We start from the raw sequence: 20,795 nt of genomic DNA on the forward strand, positions 1-20,795 counted from the left end.
GTTGAAAGATTAGGAATCCATGAGTAAAATACAACAAAAGGGCCATATTGATAAAGGGAAACACGGTTTTAAAGTAATTTTCTTTAGTTTTTGCAATCCTCAGTGTTTTTCTGTGCTTTTTACCTTCTTTCTCCTTCAGGATTTAAATTCAAGAGCTACTCTATATGAAATAAAATGCAATGTGTAATGGTGTATCCCGTGCTCCAAGAGGGCAGAAGTAGCGTCAGAAAAAATCAATCTCATCAAATCTCTATTGCTTTTTTGAGTATATATCCCAGCCGGTAAATTCTGTTTTCCCATACCTGGATGGTACGAAAGCAAACGTTTCATAAGGACAACACCATATGGCTTCTCTCAGACTACAGGGTTCTTTCCCCTCTCTTGTTTTGATCTGCAGCCTGAGCTCCAAGTGGCTGCCCTCTCCACTGCCACATTTGTAGGAGCCTGTGTAATTTAACCCTTACTAGAGATAGAGAGCGCTTAATTTTCAGTTAGCTTTGCCAATTAATTTCTTTAGTTCTTTCCATTGTACTTAAAGATTTTTCTTCATATATGCACTTACACCTATATTAATTTTTAGTACTATAAAAAATTATTTCCTCACAGCTTTATTTTTTTTTTGTATCCTGGATCTATGTTATGCCAGAAAAAAAAAATTGCTTCTCTTTTTTTTTTCCCCCTCAACAAACAGTGTAGGCATGCCAAAATGTTTATTGATCAGATGACTAAACATTTCTGACAGATATCTGATAAATGCTACAATACTGGAAATAAGCTATGTTGGTATTAGCAAACAGCCATTCTACAAAAATCCCTAACAATGGCTTCCTTACCTCCAGTTTACCCAGGATGGACCTTCACTTAGTCCAACAAAGGTAGAGGAACTTTGGGAAATTTGGTTTTAATAACTTACAGACTATAAACTTTCTTTCATTACTATGATTTGTATATTATTGTTTTCCTTGGCCACATTATATTGATCTTTGGAGAATTCTAGTTTTTCAGGGAACTGAGGAACTGCTCAGTAGATCAATTTCTTCTCTTGCACTTGAGCTAATAAGGAAGATGGAAGTAGAATGGAAGAAACTGGAAGCTAATTTCTTTCTTGGGGGTGAATCACTGCTTCTCTTACAACCTTGAGGAAAACTGAAGGTAAAGCAATATTTTGTGTTTTTAAAGAACATGTTCTAGATTCGCTGTTCTTCCTTTCTAAGCCAATGAAGTTGGTAGCACATTCTGTAAGCTCTCTGCCAGACAAAGACATTAAAAATGTAAAATTTAGCATAGGAATCTTACCTGTTTCTTCTCTGGAAAGCAATTCAGGGCACAGCCAAATTATAACCCTTCTGAGGTTTTTTTGGTCTACACTTCCTATATAGGGAGATTAGGTTTTAACCTTCTGACTACTCTTTCCATCATGCTGTCATCTAGTTTAATAACACAACGAGTTAATGAGTTATTAAGTTTCCCCCAGTTACTCTTGTACTGAAGGCAAATAACTTATTTTATAAAAACCAAAAAAACCAAAACAAAAAAAGGCATCCAGTGCTGATTTGGTGAAGACAAAAGATAGGAAATCCATCAGATCTCTACTACTGTACTAGAAATAGCCACTGAGCTTCACTGTTAAAATGTTTGGTGTTTCTTCCTGAAGAGCTGAGAGCCTCTTAATCACTCTTTACCACTTTCTTTTAGATTAAAGTGCCCGGTAGTGTTTGGTTCTTTTCCTTAGAGAAAATAATGATTCCACCTTTCACATCAACCAGGCAGGAAGCTCACTGGCTTTTCTTGACACAGTGTCAAACTGAAAGCTGTCAAGTCTGCCATCCTTTCTGGAATCACTGTTTTCTCCATTCTGTGTATTCAGCCTGTTTTTTTTCTAGTTTTTCATTTGAATCTTTTGCAAAGATTTATCTTTTTTTTAGACTTTGCTAAATCTGTATTCACTGTCTATCTTCTCTAGTTTCCTGTCCATCAGTCTTAATGTTATTGCTGATGTATATCAGCAATGATTTAATTAGATAATCCAGTGTAACTGTGGAAATGCTGTATAGGGTTTGCTACATGAAATGCTCTACAGCTTCAGGTTTAGTATCAGTCCATATGATGCTAAAGTAGATTCACTTGAAATATATTTATGATTACTTGTTCTGGTTTTTTTAAGCGTACTGATTGTACTTAGTAGCATTATCTGAGCAAAACAATTTTCCTCAGCTGAGGTTTATGTCTTTAACTAAGATGACAGAGGCATAAAAAAGACACTTTGAAGCCTCTGACTGTAAATTTTCAGTGATGGGAAGCCAGGTCAGTTTTTACATCATTAAGCAAGAAAAATTAGGTATTGATTTCCAAGACAGCAGCACTAATATTGTTAAGAAATCTTTAACAGATGGGAAGGAGGCAAGAGATAGAGGTGTTCCCAAGTGTGAAGGATTCTGAAGCTAGAGGAAAGATATCTGTACCAATGATCCTTCAGATCCTTCAGCTGCCAAAGAAGGTATTTTGGGCAAGGCAAAATTTGGAGCACAATTCTTCCAGACTTCAATAAAGGAGAGTTGCCTATATGATATTACTGACAGAACAATTTTTAGCAACTTTTATAATCAAAACTGAATAATGGTGGAGATGGCTCTTTTCTCTCACATTCTTTTCCCCCTTTGAGCTCATTGGCATTGCTTTTGATTTATGATGACACATACATGAGCACTGAAGGTACAAATGGGATTCTCATAAATTCAAATGTGACTTCCCTGAGTCAAAACTACAGAACATGAGCCTATAAACACTACAAGACCACCTGGAAGGACAGATTTAAAACCAGATTAACTACTCATCTATTGCACTTCATTGGAAGTGGTTCCAGAACAAAAAAATGTTAGTTTGTCAGCATCCAGAGAAAGAACTTGATCATTCTGAATGTTTTTGAAGAGGTCAACTTCAGTATTGCTTATTACATCTGCAATATATAATGCTACTAATACAGTTGTGGAATGGACTGAATGTTTAGTTAGTTATCTTTCAGATAGGTTAATTTTCTTTTCTATATTTCTACCTAATATTCTTCCTACTATACTTATTTGGTATTTGCATCAGAAAATCCTTCTGTCTATTTTGGATCCCCTCAAAAAGGTATTATACTGAAATAAAAAAATGTAAAAAAGGTATCCTAGTAAATGAAAAAAAAGTATCCTAGTAAAAGTGAGAACAAAGCTTGCATTTAATGTTAGAGATTGAAATATAAACTACAGATATTCAGAATTATAAATATTTATATAAAATTACTGTTTTCCAAGTGTCTTCAATTTTATTAGTGTCATTTGTAAAGCCTGCTTCCTTCCCATATCCTTTTGGCATATGAGCAGGTTCATAAATGGGTAGGGGTTGCACAAAAATCAGGTACAGACATAGTTCTCCTCTAGATCTGAGCCTCTGAAACTTTTTATCTCTACACTTAAACTTATTGCTAATGAATTTTAATGGCTAAGCAGTCAATTCAGTGTGCACAGAGAAAACTTCTCTGAAGCAGCACAGAAGAACTGAAAGGAGAAACTCTTTACACGTCTTATTTCTTTGAAATGTTACACTACTATCTTAGCAAAACTTGACAGTGAGGTCAGAAGAGAATATTAATAGTTTAGGATAAATCTATGTGGAAGGAAAAACTGACAACAAACCTGTTAATTTAGGGAAATCCATTTTTAAACTATTCAAATATCTCCTCAGATTCTTCTCATAGATGTTACCTCTCAAGTTTGCAAATGATTTTGCCATTAAATTGGTTTTTTTTGCACCACGTTGGAATGGTTATTGCAGGGAGGGAGGCTTGACCCAGCTTGACCCAGCTTTTCTTCCTTGGGAATTCTGCTTGGTGTCTCAATAATCTTGACCCTTCAACAGTTTTTAGGTCTACACTGACTCATCTTGCTCAGACTGTGGTCAGCTTGGTCCTCTGGAGCAAAGGCTCAAAAGTGTAGGAAGTTGGTCCTTCCTTGGTCTGTGCTTGATGAAACAGATATTTCAGGGAGCTCATCCTACTGCACTTCTCTCTAAACTCCTTTCTGTGGGGCCCCTCTATCATGAGTTTGGATAAAAGGACCAAGGGCTTAAGAAGGAAAAGAAATACACTTAGTGGGGCTGATTGAAAAATTTATTTTGAAAAATCTTTCTATCTAAAATTCTCTTAAAAATAAGGCACAGAATACACAGCAACTAAGGCAAACATCTTTTCCTACAGATGTAGCAACTGCAGCTATGTTAGGTCTTATAGAAAGTGAATATTGTAATTCAAATGGACATCCAGTAATTTTTATATTCTTTTCTACGGGTAATTGTGTTTCTCCCAAGGCCATATAGGAAGAGAAATGATTGTATCAAGAAGGGTTTCTACAGTAAAAGGATGTAGAGATGAAGAATTTCTGCTAATACAATTTATGAAGAGATAGGTTTTTCAGTATTCCATACTATACATTTGAATTTCCAAATCTGCACCTAATATTTTTACTTTCCATAATGAATATGGTAGGTTAATCTTTATCCAAATATATTTAAAAAGAACATTCTGATTCAGTTGCCAAAACTGGATATGAATTTTGAAACAGAGAAAATATTCATGTTTGCTTGTAGGAACTGGCAACCCTTCTGCATCACTCCAGGAATGGTTCCTGCACTAGTAGGCTGAGAAAAGGATGAAACTTAGTTTTAAAGGAAAATCCATTTGTGAAAGGTGATATTTATTTATTTTTTAGTGCTTATTAAGCAAAAGTGGGTTTCTCCTTCTGTACTGAAAATAATTTTTTCAGTCATTCTTTGTCTACTGCTGCTGAAAACCAATATTGATTTTGGCACTCCTCACTCTCTCACTGTAGTTTGCAGAGGAAAGCAGAAGCCAAATTGATGTATGGTCTGTGTATAATATAAAGAGCTCCCTGAAATCCACTGTAATGCCCTGAGTCTAACATGGTGGAATGTACATCCAAAGGCTAGAGAAGAACAGGCTAATGGAAAGAAAACTCAAGAAAAAAAAAAGTTTCTCTTCATTTTATAGCAAGTCCTTTTGGTTTTTGAGGCTGTAAATAATCTTTGATCCTTCAGCAGTGTTTAGCTGTGTGCTGTCTCCTCTTGCTCAGAATGCAGCCAGCTTTGTCCCCTGGGAGCAAGGGCTCTAAACTGTTGGAGTGATGATGAGTTCATCCAGAAGGAAGGATGAGGAACGTGCCTCCTGCCAGGAGGGTGATGACCAGAGCTGGCATGGGTTTGTCTCATGATGAAAGGAAATGGGTTTGATGACAGTCTGAGAGCTGATGGCAGATCTGCTGTGTATTACTTCACACCAGCGTGATGTTAATGGGATCAGATATAGTGTTTCTAATATGATTTACATGCTGAGAACACACCAATGGTTTTCAAATAAAACCAAGAAGCTGTGTAGTAGATACCTGGCTTCCTTTAGCAGCAATGCTTCTAAGGTCCCCTTTCTTGATCCATTACTGAGGAAATAAAACTGGTATTTTAAAAGCATCATGAGCTTCACCTTTCAGATACTGATGGGCAGATTTGGTTGGCTGGAGATAAAAATAGATACAGAAGGAGAACCTGGGCAATTGTTTTTTCTTTTTTTTTTAGAGTGCTAATAAAGAACTGTCTCCTCTAAATTCCCTTCCAGATTATTAAATTCCTAATTAAATTCCTGGGGTTACATATTAACCCTACCAGCTGTACTCAGACTTCAGTTCTGAGGAAGAACTTGCCTGTGACATGGAGGAGTCTCACAATGCCAGTCACTCTCAGCTCCTCCAGAGTTCACAGAACTAAGGATCTGAAGTGATGAAAAACTAAAATTGTTATTAAATGAAATCATTCAGTTGGTATGTATACTCTGAAAAGACATATTTCATAACTTGTTTAATTCAGATCAAAATTAGAATTTTGGAAACCTGGTGGGGAGTTATGAACTCTATGATTATTTTTTGGGGATAACCTGGTTGGCAGTCTCATTAAAAACTTCAGTCATGTAATTATATAGTCAACATTTAATACCACAGTATAAATTTCTAGAGGAAAAAATATGTCATTTTGCCAAGAAAATTCTTTTAAACTCACTAGAAAAAAAATCAAATTTTCTTTATAGAAGTTTACTGTTCACTTTTCTTCCACATACATTCTTCTGGCTCTGTCTAAAAATTGATGGTACTTTTTTGGATATTTGCTTGACATCACTCATAGTATTACTGTACTACACACTTCATTGAATTTCACTGCTCCATCGGATTCTGGATTTTATTGTTTTTCTGTCAGTCTTTTTCATTCATCAAAAATGTATATAAAGCATGTGGCCATGTAAAAGTCCATTATAAGGGGCAATGAATTGTTCTTATTTTTAAGTATGTGCATTGGTGAGAATGATTTCTCCTCCCACCATGTTTATTCCTCCTAAGAGCTATTTACATACCTAAAAAAATGCACTCATGCTTGAGATTGATACAAAGAGGGAATTTTTTTTTCTGAAAGTTGAATAAAGATGAGTGTCTAATTTAGCTTAGGTAGTTAGGGCTGATTATTAACTTGCAATAATAAGATCCTTCTAACTTCTGCTTGCAAAAATGTTAAATTGTGAAAGCATATGAAGATCTTCGTTCAGGTTTGTTAGAACCTGTGATTATAGCATCCCTGCTGTTCTTTCATCAATTAGGCAAAATTTTAAACACAGCCCACACTGAGTATTGTAAGTTCATATTCCTTCATCCTAGATACATCCTCTGAGTCATTGGCTACTTAGGTTAAATACATCATTTCCATTTTAGCCCAGACATTTCTCAAACTCATAGTATCTCTAAAAATAGTTTAGTAATGTACTGGTAGCAGCTACCAGTAATTGTGTGTTTGGCAGCTTATAATAACTGCATAATTAGCTTTCATTTTCCATTGTCCAGTGATCTAACAGGAAAAAAACTCTTTAGGTAACATAGGCTATTTTTTTTTCCATATAACTATTTCCAAATTGTTATTTAGTAGAAAGTACCCCAGTGCAAGGGTAATAAATAAGCATGTACTGGTACTTGCTTGAATAGAATTAGTAAAAACACATATTTATAAACTTTTTCCCAACTTGTGTCAGACTCATCATTTTTTTTACAAGTCACACATGACCAAGTAATACTGCAGACTGAGGATAAATAGTTTTGCTGTGGAATAAGAGAACTTCTCTGGCAGCTTTGTGCTCAGCCTGTTTTGTCAGACATGGTTTGTTCCCCAGGATTGTTCCTAGTGTTCGTAAACATAACCAATATAAATGTGATAAATGAGAGTATTCAAGGACAGGGAAATCTGACATTCACCAAGCAACTAGTCCTCAGATGAATCTACAGAGGGAAGAGGAGTGAAATCTGGAAAGCAAGAAAAAGGAGACATAGTTGTAACAGAAGATAAAGATGGGAAAAGAAAGTAAAATTTTTAAAAGGGAAAGAAAAAATAGAAATTCTGTGGGCTGTTTGTATAATTGCTTTTTCCAGTAAATACGTGAAGATGCACATGGTGTAGATTTTTCTTGCAGATGTTTATTCAGTTTTTTTCTCCCTTCTTTTCTCACTTCTTCATCTCCTTCAAGCTTTGTGATATGCATTTAAGTCACTCCTCCTTCTGTCTTTCCATGTGTCCTCTACTTCCTGGGTAGGGTCTCTCTCCAGACATTCTTCTTCAGATGTTCCATTTTAGAGGCTTGTTGTCATTCTTCAAGTCCAATGTCCTTATCCCATAACCCTACCTTATACCATAAAATCTAAATCTTCAAAAGTACCCTTTCATTCATTCAGCTGCAGTTACTTTTTCTACTGCCTCACCTTCTTGCCTGTAGCTACTTAATGTGCATAGGACAAGAATGCACTGCATAGTTGAAACCCTAATTTTCTGAATGTAGACAGTAAGAATTTTTAACTTGAAGCCATCTCACATTTTAAACAGTGAAAATCCCCAATAACATTATGCTGATATCTGATATATGCATATATATATATATAATAAATCTTTTTTTTTAATAATAGCACCTAAAGTAATATCTTAGCATTAAAAATCCATCAAGAGTTCTTGTCTGTGTTTAGCAACTTGCAGCACTATTTAGAAAAAAGTTAGGAAAAAATTCTCTGCCATGATGGTAGTGGAAAAATGGAACAGGTTGCCCATGGAGGTGGTTGAGGCCTCATCCTTGGAGATCTTCAAGGTGAGGCTTGAGAAGATCAGGCCTCAACCTGCTCTAGTTGAGGATGTCCCTGCTTACTGCAGGGGGGTTGGATTAGATGACCTTTAGAGGTCCCTTCCAACCCAAATTTTTCTATGATCTACGATTCTATATATACACACACCTGTGGTTTACTATTACTTAGGTTAATCTTGGGGTGCATTTTATTGTTACTTAGGTTAGTTTCCCTGCTAATTCACTGAACTTTCCCAGGGCCCATTTGCTGGAGCTGAGGCCACTTGGCACAATTTGACACTACTATTCAAATACTTTTTTTTCCAAATCACAGCTGAATTACCTTTCAGGAATGGCCTGTGGTCCATGCTAACTCCTGATCTGTGTTAGGGAATTGCTGTTAGATAGATGTCTCACTCAAAAAAAACCCAACTCAACCAAACAAACCAAATGAAACAAAAAAACCCCAAACCATAGTCAGTTGATTTCCAATGTCTTTTTCTCTGCCACAGCAAATAGGTATAACTGAAGAGTACTAGAACAGGAATCACAACCCCACTTGACCAAACATGATATTTTTAGAAAGGAGAGGTAAAATTTGACTTCTGAATCAAATAGAAGCTGTGTTGGCCTATTCACTTTAATAGCTTTTCATAATAAAACTCAAACTTGGAATGGAAATAGCAGCAGAGCTATATACCCTAGGTGGGTTTAATTTTTGTGTTTCAACACGTTTTTGATTGGGTATTCTTTTTGTTTGCTTAATATTTTGCAATGCCAGGGATTCACTCACTGCAGATCTGTTAAAAACCCATGTGTTAAAGGTAAAAATTGAAACTGAACTGAAATGTAATATTTATACTGTTATTTCTTCTTGCAAAATCTCAAAAATACACAGAACTTTACTCATTTCCAAACCCTCCCGCTCACTAAGATAAGTTTTATTGGAAAAGAAAACAAGTCTGTTAAAAAACCTGCCTGTGTAGAACTTCTTTTTTGAGACAGACTGTGCTGAAGATGATTTGCTCCAATTTGTCAAATACAATGTTGAAAGCACAGACCTGTTATGAGTCTCCAGGTGCCCTATTCCTTATTGCTCTTGCCACTTTTCCAAAATCAAGGCAGGCATGTTTGGTTTAGCAAACACCCCCTCTCCTTTTGCTCCTCAGGCTTGTCATCTTTTCCACCTTTCTCTTCCTGGTGGGATCCCCAGTCAATGACAGATGCCCAGGATCACTGCTACACTTGACCCAACCCTTACACCAGCAGACCTCATTTTCAAGTGGGGTGATACTGAATGGGAATGGCAATTTTGCGTTGGGCTCTTGCAAATGTTATGTGATGTCTCAAATCTTAGGGTCAGAACTCTAATTCAAATGGCTATTTGATTAAATTATTAATTGTCTGAATTCATATGTGACAACATTTTGAATTTACACAAACCTTCAGTAAACACAATTCAGCTTTCTAAACGATTTGGCAAAAGATAAATTTCTAAAAGGTGAGGGATATAAATTTTTGTGGCATGTAGATGTTTCTTAGAAAGGTTACAGATTACTCACACACAAACAAAACATAAACAATACCCCCAGAATTCATTTGGGTAGAAACAAAAACAGAGAGAGAAACAGAAACGCAACCGCTGTGACATGTCTGTATGATGTAGGAACCAAGACCTTCATTCCAATGAAACAAATCAATGACACATTAATTTTTCAGGTCATAACTCAGCTGAAAATAGCATCCTGTAAGTCTGCAACATTGGCAGAAATCAGCATGTATTTAAAACCAGGCCTAAAAGCAATGAGTAAAGACACACAATTTATAAGGAGCAGAAACAGCTGCTTTTGCCTATTTCAAAAATCATTCATAGCTGCAGCACAGCAGGAATTTCCATTTCAAATTCTCTGTTACCCACATAGAGAGAGAAGGATTGAAGAGAAGGCTGGGGGAGGATCTCATCAACGTTTATAAATAGCTGATGAAAAGGTTCAAAAAGGACAGAGTCAGGTTCTTTTCAGTGGTGCTCAATAAGAGGAAGAGAGGCAATGTGCACCAGCTGAAACACAGGAGATTCCCTCTGAACATCTGGAAACACTTTTTTACTGTGATGGTGACCAAACACCAGGATAGGTTGTGAAGGGAGGCTGTAGAGTGTTCATGTCTGGAGATATTCAAAAGCTGTCTGAACACCGTCCTGGGCAATGGGCCCAGATGGCCAATCGAGCAGTGAGTTGGACAAGATCTCCTGGGGTCTCTTCCAACATCAACCATTCTGTGATTAAGTGCTCACAGAATAGGAACAAGGACTCTTGTTTCTGAGAAAGGGGAGGCAAAGAATCATGGAACTTACATGGTGGAAAAGACCACTGCAGCATATGGACTACATATGAACAGCGAATATTAAACCATAAGAGTATATGGGTGAAAAGGAGAACACGTGTAAAAGCACTTATACCATGTTTTCATCAGATGCAGATACTATGCAAAGGTCAGCAGCCCAGTATCAGAGTGACTGAGGTTAAAATGGACCTGTGGAGGTCAACGAGCCCAATGTCCTGCTCAAAGTAAAGTCAGCAAGTGCAGGTTTCCTAATTACATAATAAAGAGAGAACGTAAGTCTGTTTGATCCATATTAACCAGAAAAGTAGAGAAAAAAACCCCCACCTCTTGTCTTTTGTTGCCTGAAATTCTACTTAGTAGTGGCTCAAGCAAGGTTTGTGGTCCTTTTATAATAGTCTTCTTGTTCTTAACTATTCCCTGTCCATTGCAACAGCATTTTGTTCTCAGTTTCCCTCTTGCTTAAAATTTTTCTTTGAAATTTGCAAGGTCCACCTTTCTGAAGAGCTGCTCTAGCAGGGCTGAGGTTTTCAAACTAATAGAGCCCTTGGTAGGAGCATAACCATAGCAGTTGCCAGTTGTCAGTGAGCAAGAAGACCTTCAAAGAAGGTTATGAATTTTCTTTAGGAATAAGGGCCAAGGAAAGCAAACCATACCAAAGTATGAGAGGAATCAAGAACTGCAGATTTATTTTTCCCCATTTTTTTTTAAGCTAAATCTCATTCTAGAATTCCAGGATAACTAGGAATTCTGAGCCAGTCAGAATTATTTGCTTGTGGTTTGCAGGTCATTTTTAATGTACTCTTTGTGAAATTTCTGGTTTTCTCTAGCACTCACCTATGCATACCTTCATTATTTTTATTTACTCTTTCATATTCAGTAGTACTGCAATTTTATGTCTCATGTTTCACTTACAAACAACTATTTTTTGTTTGTAGACACTGTTCTCAAGATTAATGTCATCAGTTTCAGTATTTGCACAGCGAAATCTATCTCTCCTGATGAAGAAAACAAATTTGTAAAGACAAAACAGATTTTTAAAATGTTTTACAAGGACACCTGAAGTTGTACATACAAGAAAACTTGAGTTGTAATTTGACATAATGTGAAGCAGAAGAATTTCAGTCTTGTCAGCTTCAAAGATAAATAAATATTAAAACTGTGACTTTAGGTAATATTAGTGAAGAGAGATCATACACTCACACAACCTACCATTGTTTAATAGAAATAAGAAACCAGTAGAGAACATTTGATCTGCTATAGTAATATAAGGTATACTATTGTGCAGGAAGGTTTTGAGTGGTTTTCAATTTAAATTAATGAACTTAAGATCATGATTGACTTCAGAAAAAAAACCCACAAACCAACACCTTGATTATCAATTACTTTTAGATATTACAGATAAGAGAGAGATCACAATAAATACAGGAGGAACTCAATGGTTTTGAATATAAAAACATGTAATAGAAGCCAAAAAGACAAATAAAAGACAAATGAAAAAGATTCATTTTCATAAGTAATCAGATTAAATATACCTGGTGTTCCCGTACACTGAAAAGTTATGAACAATTCGGCTCTCACATGTTCAGACAACTACCTAAAAACTGAATGTTTACAGAATAGTTTATTGGTTACTTTTAAAACCGTAGAGTGTAGAGCAGAAAAAGAATTTGGGGTTCTTTAACACATCAAAATGAAGGTTGAGAAATGGCCGTTTTTATACACACAACCAGGGTAAACACTGAGGAGGGAAAAAGGTAATATATTGGTACACACTAGGCATTTATCATTTTAGGGACACTTTTGGATAGTTCTGTTCTTATTCTTGTGTACATATATTTATGCCAAAAATCCAAAGATTATTCCACAGCACAACTGTTTAACATTTCTGTGTTGGAACTGCAATTATTATTAAAAAAACCTCAATCAACAGCAAAATAATTATTTTCATGGCATCAGTTATAAAATGACCTTGGAGTATAGCTTTTTTTTTTGCTTTATAGCCATGTGCTTTTATAGCCATGAGAGCAAACTATAGTTAACTTCTTGATTTTATGGGGTATATAGATTGCAGTTATCATAGTGAGTATTCCAGAAATATTGAAATGCTCTGGTTACTGTGATCTGGAATAAAAGCTGTATGAACAATCAAAAGTTACACAATTCTAGGCCAATTTCCTGTTAATTTCTATTCTCTTTTTAACATAAACCTATTTCCTTTTGGTCTGTTGTCATCAGAGGTGCAACAAGAAGATATTCAAAAGTCATCTTCAGGATGGCAGTCCAAATATTATGTTGCTGGGCTGCTCCCAAGTCTGTCATAGGAGCTCTGAGGTGATGATGGAGAGGGCACCCAGGTTAAGAACTTATCAGAAAGGACACCCTGTCCAGGCCCCTCCTAGAGTTGTCTCAGGATAGCCTTGGACCCAGTATCCAAGTGTGACACCCATTGCAATGGGTCAACAAAAGAGCATCTATTGGGCTGAGGGGTTTGCTGCTGTATGATAAACACCATGGGGTGCAGGGGAAGAAAGCTTCAGGATAGCACAGAATTTATGGACTGCTTGGGGGAGGAAAGGGATGGATTGAGGGCATATGGAGAGGGGAAAATGTGGGAAAGTACAGGGGTAAAGGGAAAGTATGTGAATCTATCTGAAGTCTATAAAATACATATACTCAGAATAAAGTAACTATTAGTGTCCAAAGTACTGAAGAACTTTAAATGCTGATGGTAATGGATACACCTGGAATAGTTCATTATAGTTAGACTGAAAATATAGTACAAAACTAACAAATAATTTAAAAGAAACTACAAAAGTATGGACTGCTTAAGGATTTCCTCATCTTTTGCTCAAAATTTCACAATAATTTTGAATTCAGTGAAATTTTTCTCATGTACCTGCAGATACATTTATTTGTCTTTTTACAATGGAGTGGCTATGGTTCAAAACAATAGAATAATGGTACATATGACAGTAATCCAGATCATCCTGAAAAAACCCAAAATTCACACACAAACTAGCTTTTGGGAAAATATGAGTGTACTATATAAGAGGTGAAGGTGGGTCAAAAAATACTTCTTACAGATTGAGAGATGTCAAACCTGAAGATGGAAAGCTGGAAGAAGAATTCATATGAGTGAAAGCAAAAAGTTAGAGAAATTAGGTCCAAGTCATTTAAATAGGAAACAAACTGCTGCTCATGGCAGTGTCTTGTTCTGCACATTATCTTTTTGTCTTCCAAAGTGAGAAATAATTCCAGCTTCTGGAAAGAACTGTCTTGAGAACAAATTCTTATAAAATGCTGACACAAATGCCCATCATATAGGGTACAAAACCGAAATCTGGTCAGTTTTCTTTAAATAAAATCGTTCATCTGAAAAAGTTGAGACTCCTGGCTTGTAGGGCTGAGCAGCATGTGCTGTAGTATTGTTTTTATATTTCCTGGTTTACCAATTTTCTATATTTAATTTTTTTTTATCTTTGTCTTACTGTTATTGGCAGATGATAAGACTTAAAATTAATGTATATATAAACTTGTTGGACAGTAAGCATATGTTAAAAACTCAATGAGAAAATATCTTGTTTCAAATATGAAAAGAAAGAAATCCAAATATTTCTTAGAGCTATTTTCCCTTTATGTCCATCAGATACATATGAAAGTTATAAAGAAAATATTTTAACCTCTTTCTTTTATCCATAATTTCTTTGGTTGTTGGCATAAGACATCATTCTTTGAAAGGGCATCAGAATATGATTAAAGAAAATCAGTTTAATTCCTTAAGTATCTGTTATGCAGTATTTAATGAAATTTCATTTCAGAAGTTTTGTAACACTGAATGATTGTTTTAACAAAAGAAAAGAATATTAAAAAAAAAAAAAAAAAGAACCAAAACAAGAGAAACATAACAGTGGGCTGCTTCCACTTAAACATCCTATTGTAAGGAGTTTGGAGTAACCAAAATGTTCTGACATTTAAGACTTTCTTTCCTTTCCATTTATAGTTATCTCCATTGTTCCTAACCACTGTTACATTTTATGGTGATATTTCTGTAATATTTTTGCCAAACATCCACTTGAATCTGCTCATGATTTTGGTAGGAAAGCATGAGGTATAATGATGCACCATTACTAAAAATGATTCACAATCTTAATTGTTTTCAGTATTTATCTGTTAATATCATCAGTCTTGATGTAAAACTTTCAAAAACTTTAGGTCTTAATTAAACTTCAGATAAGTCTTTGTGGAAGCAGACCCTTTCTGCTTCTTTCTTATTCTGATTCCAGCAAAGCCCATTTTTGTCTAATTCTTTCCTTTCCCTAACTTTCCAGTAGACCCTGGAGCCTAATTTCCAAAACAGCCCTATCTATGCTCCCCTTGTGAGCATTGTTGTAGGCTACGTTTCTACGTTTTCTTGGAGATATTAAATCTAAGTTGTGGTCCTGCTGCTAACTTCCTTCGGATACAAAACTACCAGAGTATGCTCAGTCTCAAAGATTAAAAAAAAATTTAGGACACATGACCTTGAAACCATGAAGCTTCTAAAATAAAAGTTACTTTGGGTTAAACGAAACAAAACAGATCTTTGGCTACTAAGCCTTTCAGAAAGCACAGGCTCATAACTTTCAGATTCTCTTTGAAATAATAGACTAAATGCAACGACCTCTTAATGACATGGGAGACTCATTTGCAATCATTGCACTCAAGGGTCTTTAATGATAGTAAATGCCATGACAGTCATGATTAAATTGTCAGTGCTCATAAGGCTGTGTCTGCCTCTAAAGAGACATTCTATTACTAATTAGAGTAAGGTATATTTTGAGTGTACATTAAAATCTTGGCATTGTATAGGATCAGAGCAGTGAAAGGGCTCAGCAGAGCTGCAGCAGGCTGTCAGGGCTCACAGAGCTTTTGGGAGGCATCCAAGTGTGTGCAGTGTGTGGTAAGATGACACATTTTGGAGGAGGCATGGCAGCATGCTGCTGAGTTGCAGGGTGCTGACATGAATGAATGATTTTAGAGAGGGAGAAAGTAATGAAGGGTCATAGGAGAAGAGCAAGCAATTTCCAAAAGGCTGCTCTCAGGTTAACTGAGAAAAGATTTGCATAATTTAATTTCTGAATGTTGATATTTATCCAAACCAAATTAATGGATGAATCGTTGTAGAGTCAGCCCACTAAATGCCTGAATATCTTTCTGTGCTATCATAGATGGCTCCATGGCAACACAGTGTGGTGCTGGAAACACACTGATGGCTTCAGGTGGGAATAAGCAGAAGTCACACTGTTAAGGCAATAATCTCTGATAATAAATGATGTAGGGAAGTCTGGATTAGAAATACATTCTTTCAACAGAATTTTTCTCAAAAATAATGCTTTCAATTTTGTAGGAAGCGTCTTTCAACTTGAAAGTTTCATTTTTCAAATTGAAACTAGATTTTATGTACAATGCTTTCTTGTTCTTAAAGGTTCTGACTAAAAATAGACACTCTCTATTTATCTACCTTTTCCTGAGTGCATAATAAACTGTTGCATAATAAACTATTGTCTCTGTATTTTCCTCTGTAACTCACTCCATTAAATGAATAGTTGAAAGATTATTTTCATAAGAATCATCTTTTCATACTTGTATTATTGGGTACTTCTTTTTGGCTCCTAAAATTGCTGAGAGGCAGCTGGAAAGATGCCTGAGCACTCTACCACTGTGGAAGACTCTTAACTTACTTTCTTACTGACAAAAGTCTCTTTTCCCCCAAAAAGCTTCATGGGCAACTTTCACTTTCATGTTGACCACCTCTCATCTTTACCAGTCCATCAGTCTCTTCTCTTCTCTTCTCTTCTCTTCTCTTCTCTTCTCTTCTCTTCTCTTCTCTTCTCTTCTCTTCTCTTCTCTTCTCTTCTCTTCTCTTCTCTTCTCTTCTCTTCTCTTCTCTTCTCTTCTCTTCTCTTCTCTTCTCTGTTTTATGGAGATAGGAGAAGTCTTTCTTCTCATCTATTATTTTATCACTAATATTAAGTGTATTCCAGTTGTTTTCCCAGGCCTAAGAGATGCAGGACTAAAAACAATGGATTCAGAAATTCTGAAGGGAATTGAAGAGAACTGACTGCAGTTCTGGAGTGCTCTGTGTTTGGAAGCAAAAGTGAGCACTGGATTGCTTTAGCTCAGTTCCCAGAGCACCCAGACCCCTTCTTTGGTGTCCAAAGAATGCCTTCCCCTGGGTAGAGCTCTATAAATCCAGGGTGTCAGAGGCAGAGATGGAGCACCTGGAATCAGAACCTTTCAGTACAGTGTGAAAGACCAGCCACATGGGGGGAGCTCTGAAAGTGCAACAATCTGAAAGACCCTTACATTAAAAACCTCACTTTATTCACCTCAACTTTCTTCCCCATAAGATCTTTGGATGGATATTTTGAGGCACGCAACTAGAATGGTGTTTACTGTCATATAATCCACTGGACTTCAACACAGTCTCTGCTTTCCTTTTCCCCACCTCTTTTTCACCTTCTCACCTAAACTTCTCCTCCCACTGCTCCAAACCCCCTTATTTCTGTCACTGATTCAAACAAACCCATCTGAAATATATAACCTAGTGTTGGATTCCGGAATATATTCTCATATCTGTATATAAACCTTGTGCTTTTCATGGTTCTGTATCTTTACTATGCCAGAACTATGTATTGCTCATAATGTAAAGCAACAAGCATTGATATGTGTATGGTTTTTTCCTTTTTTTTAAAAAAATTATTTTGCTTACAAAATAGATAGCACTAGCAAAATAATCAATAGCAACGTCCAAGCCTCTAGAAATTGGAGATCAAAATAAATATATGAAATGGCCATGACCCTTTTGTAATGTAATCTATTCTCTCTGATGAATATAAACGTGTCCCTTTTTTGCAAATTCCAAGAGAAGTATGGCTGTGCATATGACAGGGTTCATTTTTATTTGAACTTCAAAGGAAACACCTTTTTTGGTAAAAGGAAAATGAAAGTTGTCTGAGACAGTATAAAAGTAAGAAGGAAGAGTGCCATTGTCCTATACAGAAAAGTTCAGTTATTTATTCAATATTTAATGGTAATCCCTATAAAAATAGTTTGTATTCTAACTAAATTTCTCATAAGGCTCAAGATTTCATTTTTACATTAGCATAATTAAAAAGCTATAGTGTTAAAGTTTTGTTTTACTTGTCTTGGACTAGACTCTATGGACAGGGCTGCTCTACTTTCTAAATTTACAGCATATGCAACTCTAGCCTTTGGCAAACTGGCTTTATAATGCTGGTAGAGATGAATCAATTGACTAATGAAGAGGAAACTGAAATTTTGTATACCACACTTTCAAATATTGCATACACAGATTGTTTTTTTTTTCCAGGAATAGACTATTAAGGAGTCAACACAAGAAAAGAGCCCCAAAAAGCAGAATACAAACTCAGAATCATACCTGTAAGTTCTACACTGTATTTTGTGGTCATTTTCCCTTTGTTTACAGGAGCCTGTGGAAATGAACCATGGAAGTTCATTATAGTGAGAGTAGAGATATTACAGGAAATTTACAGGGTTGGAGTTTTTTGCTTTTTCACAGTGGTTCTCAACCAAAGACAGAAGAGTACTTTCCAAATAACTTTTATAATCTTGCCTTTTGGTTATCTGCCTGAAGTAGTTATTTTTTCTCCATCCAGGTGAGTTTCATACAGTTGTAGAATAATGGAATGTTTTGAGTTGGAAGGCACCCTAAAGATCATCTAGTTCCAAGCCCCTTCTTGGGCAGGAATGCCTCCTGCTAGACCAGTTTGCTCCAAGACCCATCCAAACTGGTTTTGAACACTTCCAGAGAGGGAGCATTCACATCCTCCCTGGCTAGCCTGTTCCAATGTATCATCACACTAAAGAATTTCTTCCTAATCTCTAACCTAAATTTACCTTTTAGGTATAGCTTCTGTTTCTTAACTACATATTAACTTTGTAGTTAAGTGCACTAATGATAGAGTTTGAGACGAGTATTGTCCTAGACCTGGGACTTTCTAATTAGTGCTGATATTTGACCACTAAATCTTAGTATAGCACATCATAGCTGGGACAGAAATGAAGCATGAGCTAGTCAAGAAAAAGTAGAAAGATATTGTCATGAACTTTCTAAAAATAAAGTTAATGAGGGGAAAAGCAAAAACTACTTAACCAGTTAAACATTTCTAAAACAGAAATTCAAGAACAATAACAGCAGTAATCCAGATTGCAGCTCTGGAAACTTGAACCTGATTGTTTTGGTTCAATTTGCTTTGTTTTCTCAGGGTTTCATTTCATTTTATTGTTTGCTTTTGGTTTCCCTCCCACACCAACTCTTTCCTTCACTTATTTCAGAAGATTCTGCCTTTTTGTAACACAATTTTATTATTTTTTTAAATAGAAAACAGATAAGTTCAGATAAGTTTGCTACAGTGTCAAACCACAAAACACTATTTCTATGTATACAGGTTGCAAAAGCTCCCTGTACTGTGTTCGGGAAGTCATTTGGTATTTCTTTCACTATGTAAGGAATTAAAGAACAAACGTCTGCAAACATAAAGCAGAAAAAGAATAAAAGCAGAAAAAGAATAAAAGCAGAAAAAGAATAGAAGCAAAGGGCATAGATACTTCCATTCTGCATGCTCTTTATATTTACAGATTGGAAATAATAAAAACTGTCAAACTACTTTCACTGGGAGGAGTCGAAAGGGTGCTTCATATGAACCTGAGCCAGTCACTGAATTTCCCTAACTATTTTGCCTCCCAGTGAGAGAAGGATCTGTAGATTGCCTACACCAGGCATTGAGAACCAGTTCTCCAATCCATTAAATTCACTATCTGTGGGTCAGTAAGCTCTCCTGTGTGATTTACTCCAAAACCAGAGCACAGCAAGCACAGCCATAATTTCTTATACTAAAGCTCTACGTTAGGCTGACAATACCCATCTGACCCAGCACCTCAAACTCTCTCTAGACCAGTTTTTTTGTTTTTTAATGTACTACTGGAAATCTAGATTAATTGTAGCAACAGTGTGGAATTACTCATATTGCTTAACTATGCAGCCTGGTGGACTGCAGCCTGAGCCAGGAGAGTTGCTGCTCCCCAGAGGCTGGAAAAGCAGTTTTCCCACGGGTGCTAAAGGCAATGGTGAAAAACAGAGTGGGGTGGTGACTAGAGCAGGAAGAAGCAAGTCCAAATTTCACACAGCTTGGCAATGGCATGTGACACATCTATTAAAAATAGTTCTGTTACAAAGTTGAGGGAATGATGTGGTGTCACTCACAACCCAGCTGTGAAAAGCACAGGCAAACATTTTCCAGAGAACCTAGGGGTGGGGGTCTGCAGTGTGATCTGTGGCAGCAGCCTGTCCTGAAGAAAATCTGCACAAAGAATTCTGAGAATTAATTCTTTTGGAGGAAAAAACCAACCAACCAAACAAACAAAAAACAACAAGAAAAGGGGAAAAATACTCTGTACTGAACATGTCAACTGTGGCATAATTCTGAATGACCTGTACCTATCAGGGCCTCCTTTCTCAGGAGCCGAAATACTTCCAGATGCTCTTGTGCAAGGAATGAACCAGCAAGCCACAGTACCAACAGAGCAGGAATCCAGCCAACAGAGTGGATGTTATAGGGACAAGATGTACCTGGCTAGCTTGTACTTGGTTAACTTGTTTCACTGTCTCATGATCGTGATCATGGCCCTGCACTCATCACTAGTGAGGCCTCACCTCAAGCACCGTGTTGAGTTCTGGGCCCCTCACTACAAGAAAGAAATTGAGCTGCTGGAGCAAGTTCAGAGAAGGACAACCAAACTAGTGAAGGGTCTGGAGAACAAGCCCTATGAGGCTGAGGGAATTGGGAATATTAGTTTGGAGAAGAGAAGCTGAGAGGAGACCGTGTTGATCTCTACATCTCCTTGAAAGGAGGTTGTAGGGAGGTGGGTGCTGGCCTCTTCTCTCAAGTGAATAATGACAGGACTAGAGGAAATGGCCTGAAATTGCACCAGAGGAGGTTTAGACTAGATATCAGGAAGAATTTATTTACTGAGAGTAGTTAGGCACTGGAATGGGCTGCCCAGGGAGGTGGTGGAGTCATCATCCTTGGAGATATTTAAAAGCCATGTAGATAAGGCTCTGTAGGACATTCTCTAGTGGGTGATACAGATAGTGATACACATGTTTTTTAATTGGGGGGGGGGGGGGATGTTGACAGTTGGATACAGTGATCCTAGAGGTCTTTTCCAACTGTGACAATTCTGT

Source organism: Calypte anna, chromosome 3 (assembly GCF_003957555.1).
Source record: "Calypte anna isolate BGI_N300 chromosome 3, bCalAnn1_v1.p, whole genome shotgun sequence".
Lineage (NCBI taxonomy): Eukaryota > Metazoa > Chordata > Aves > Apodiformes > Trochilidae > Calypte > Calypte anna.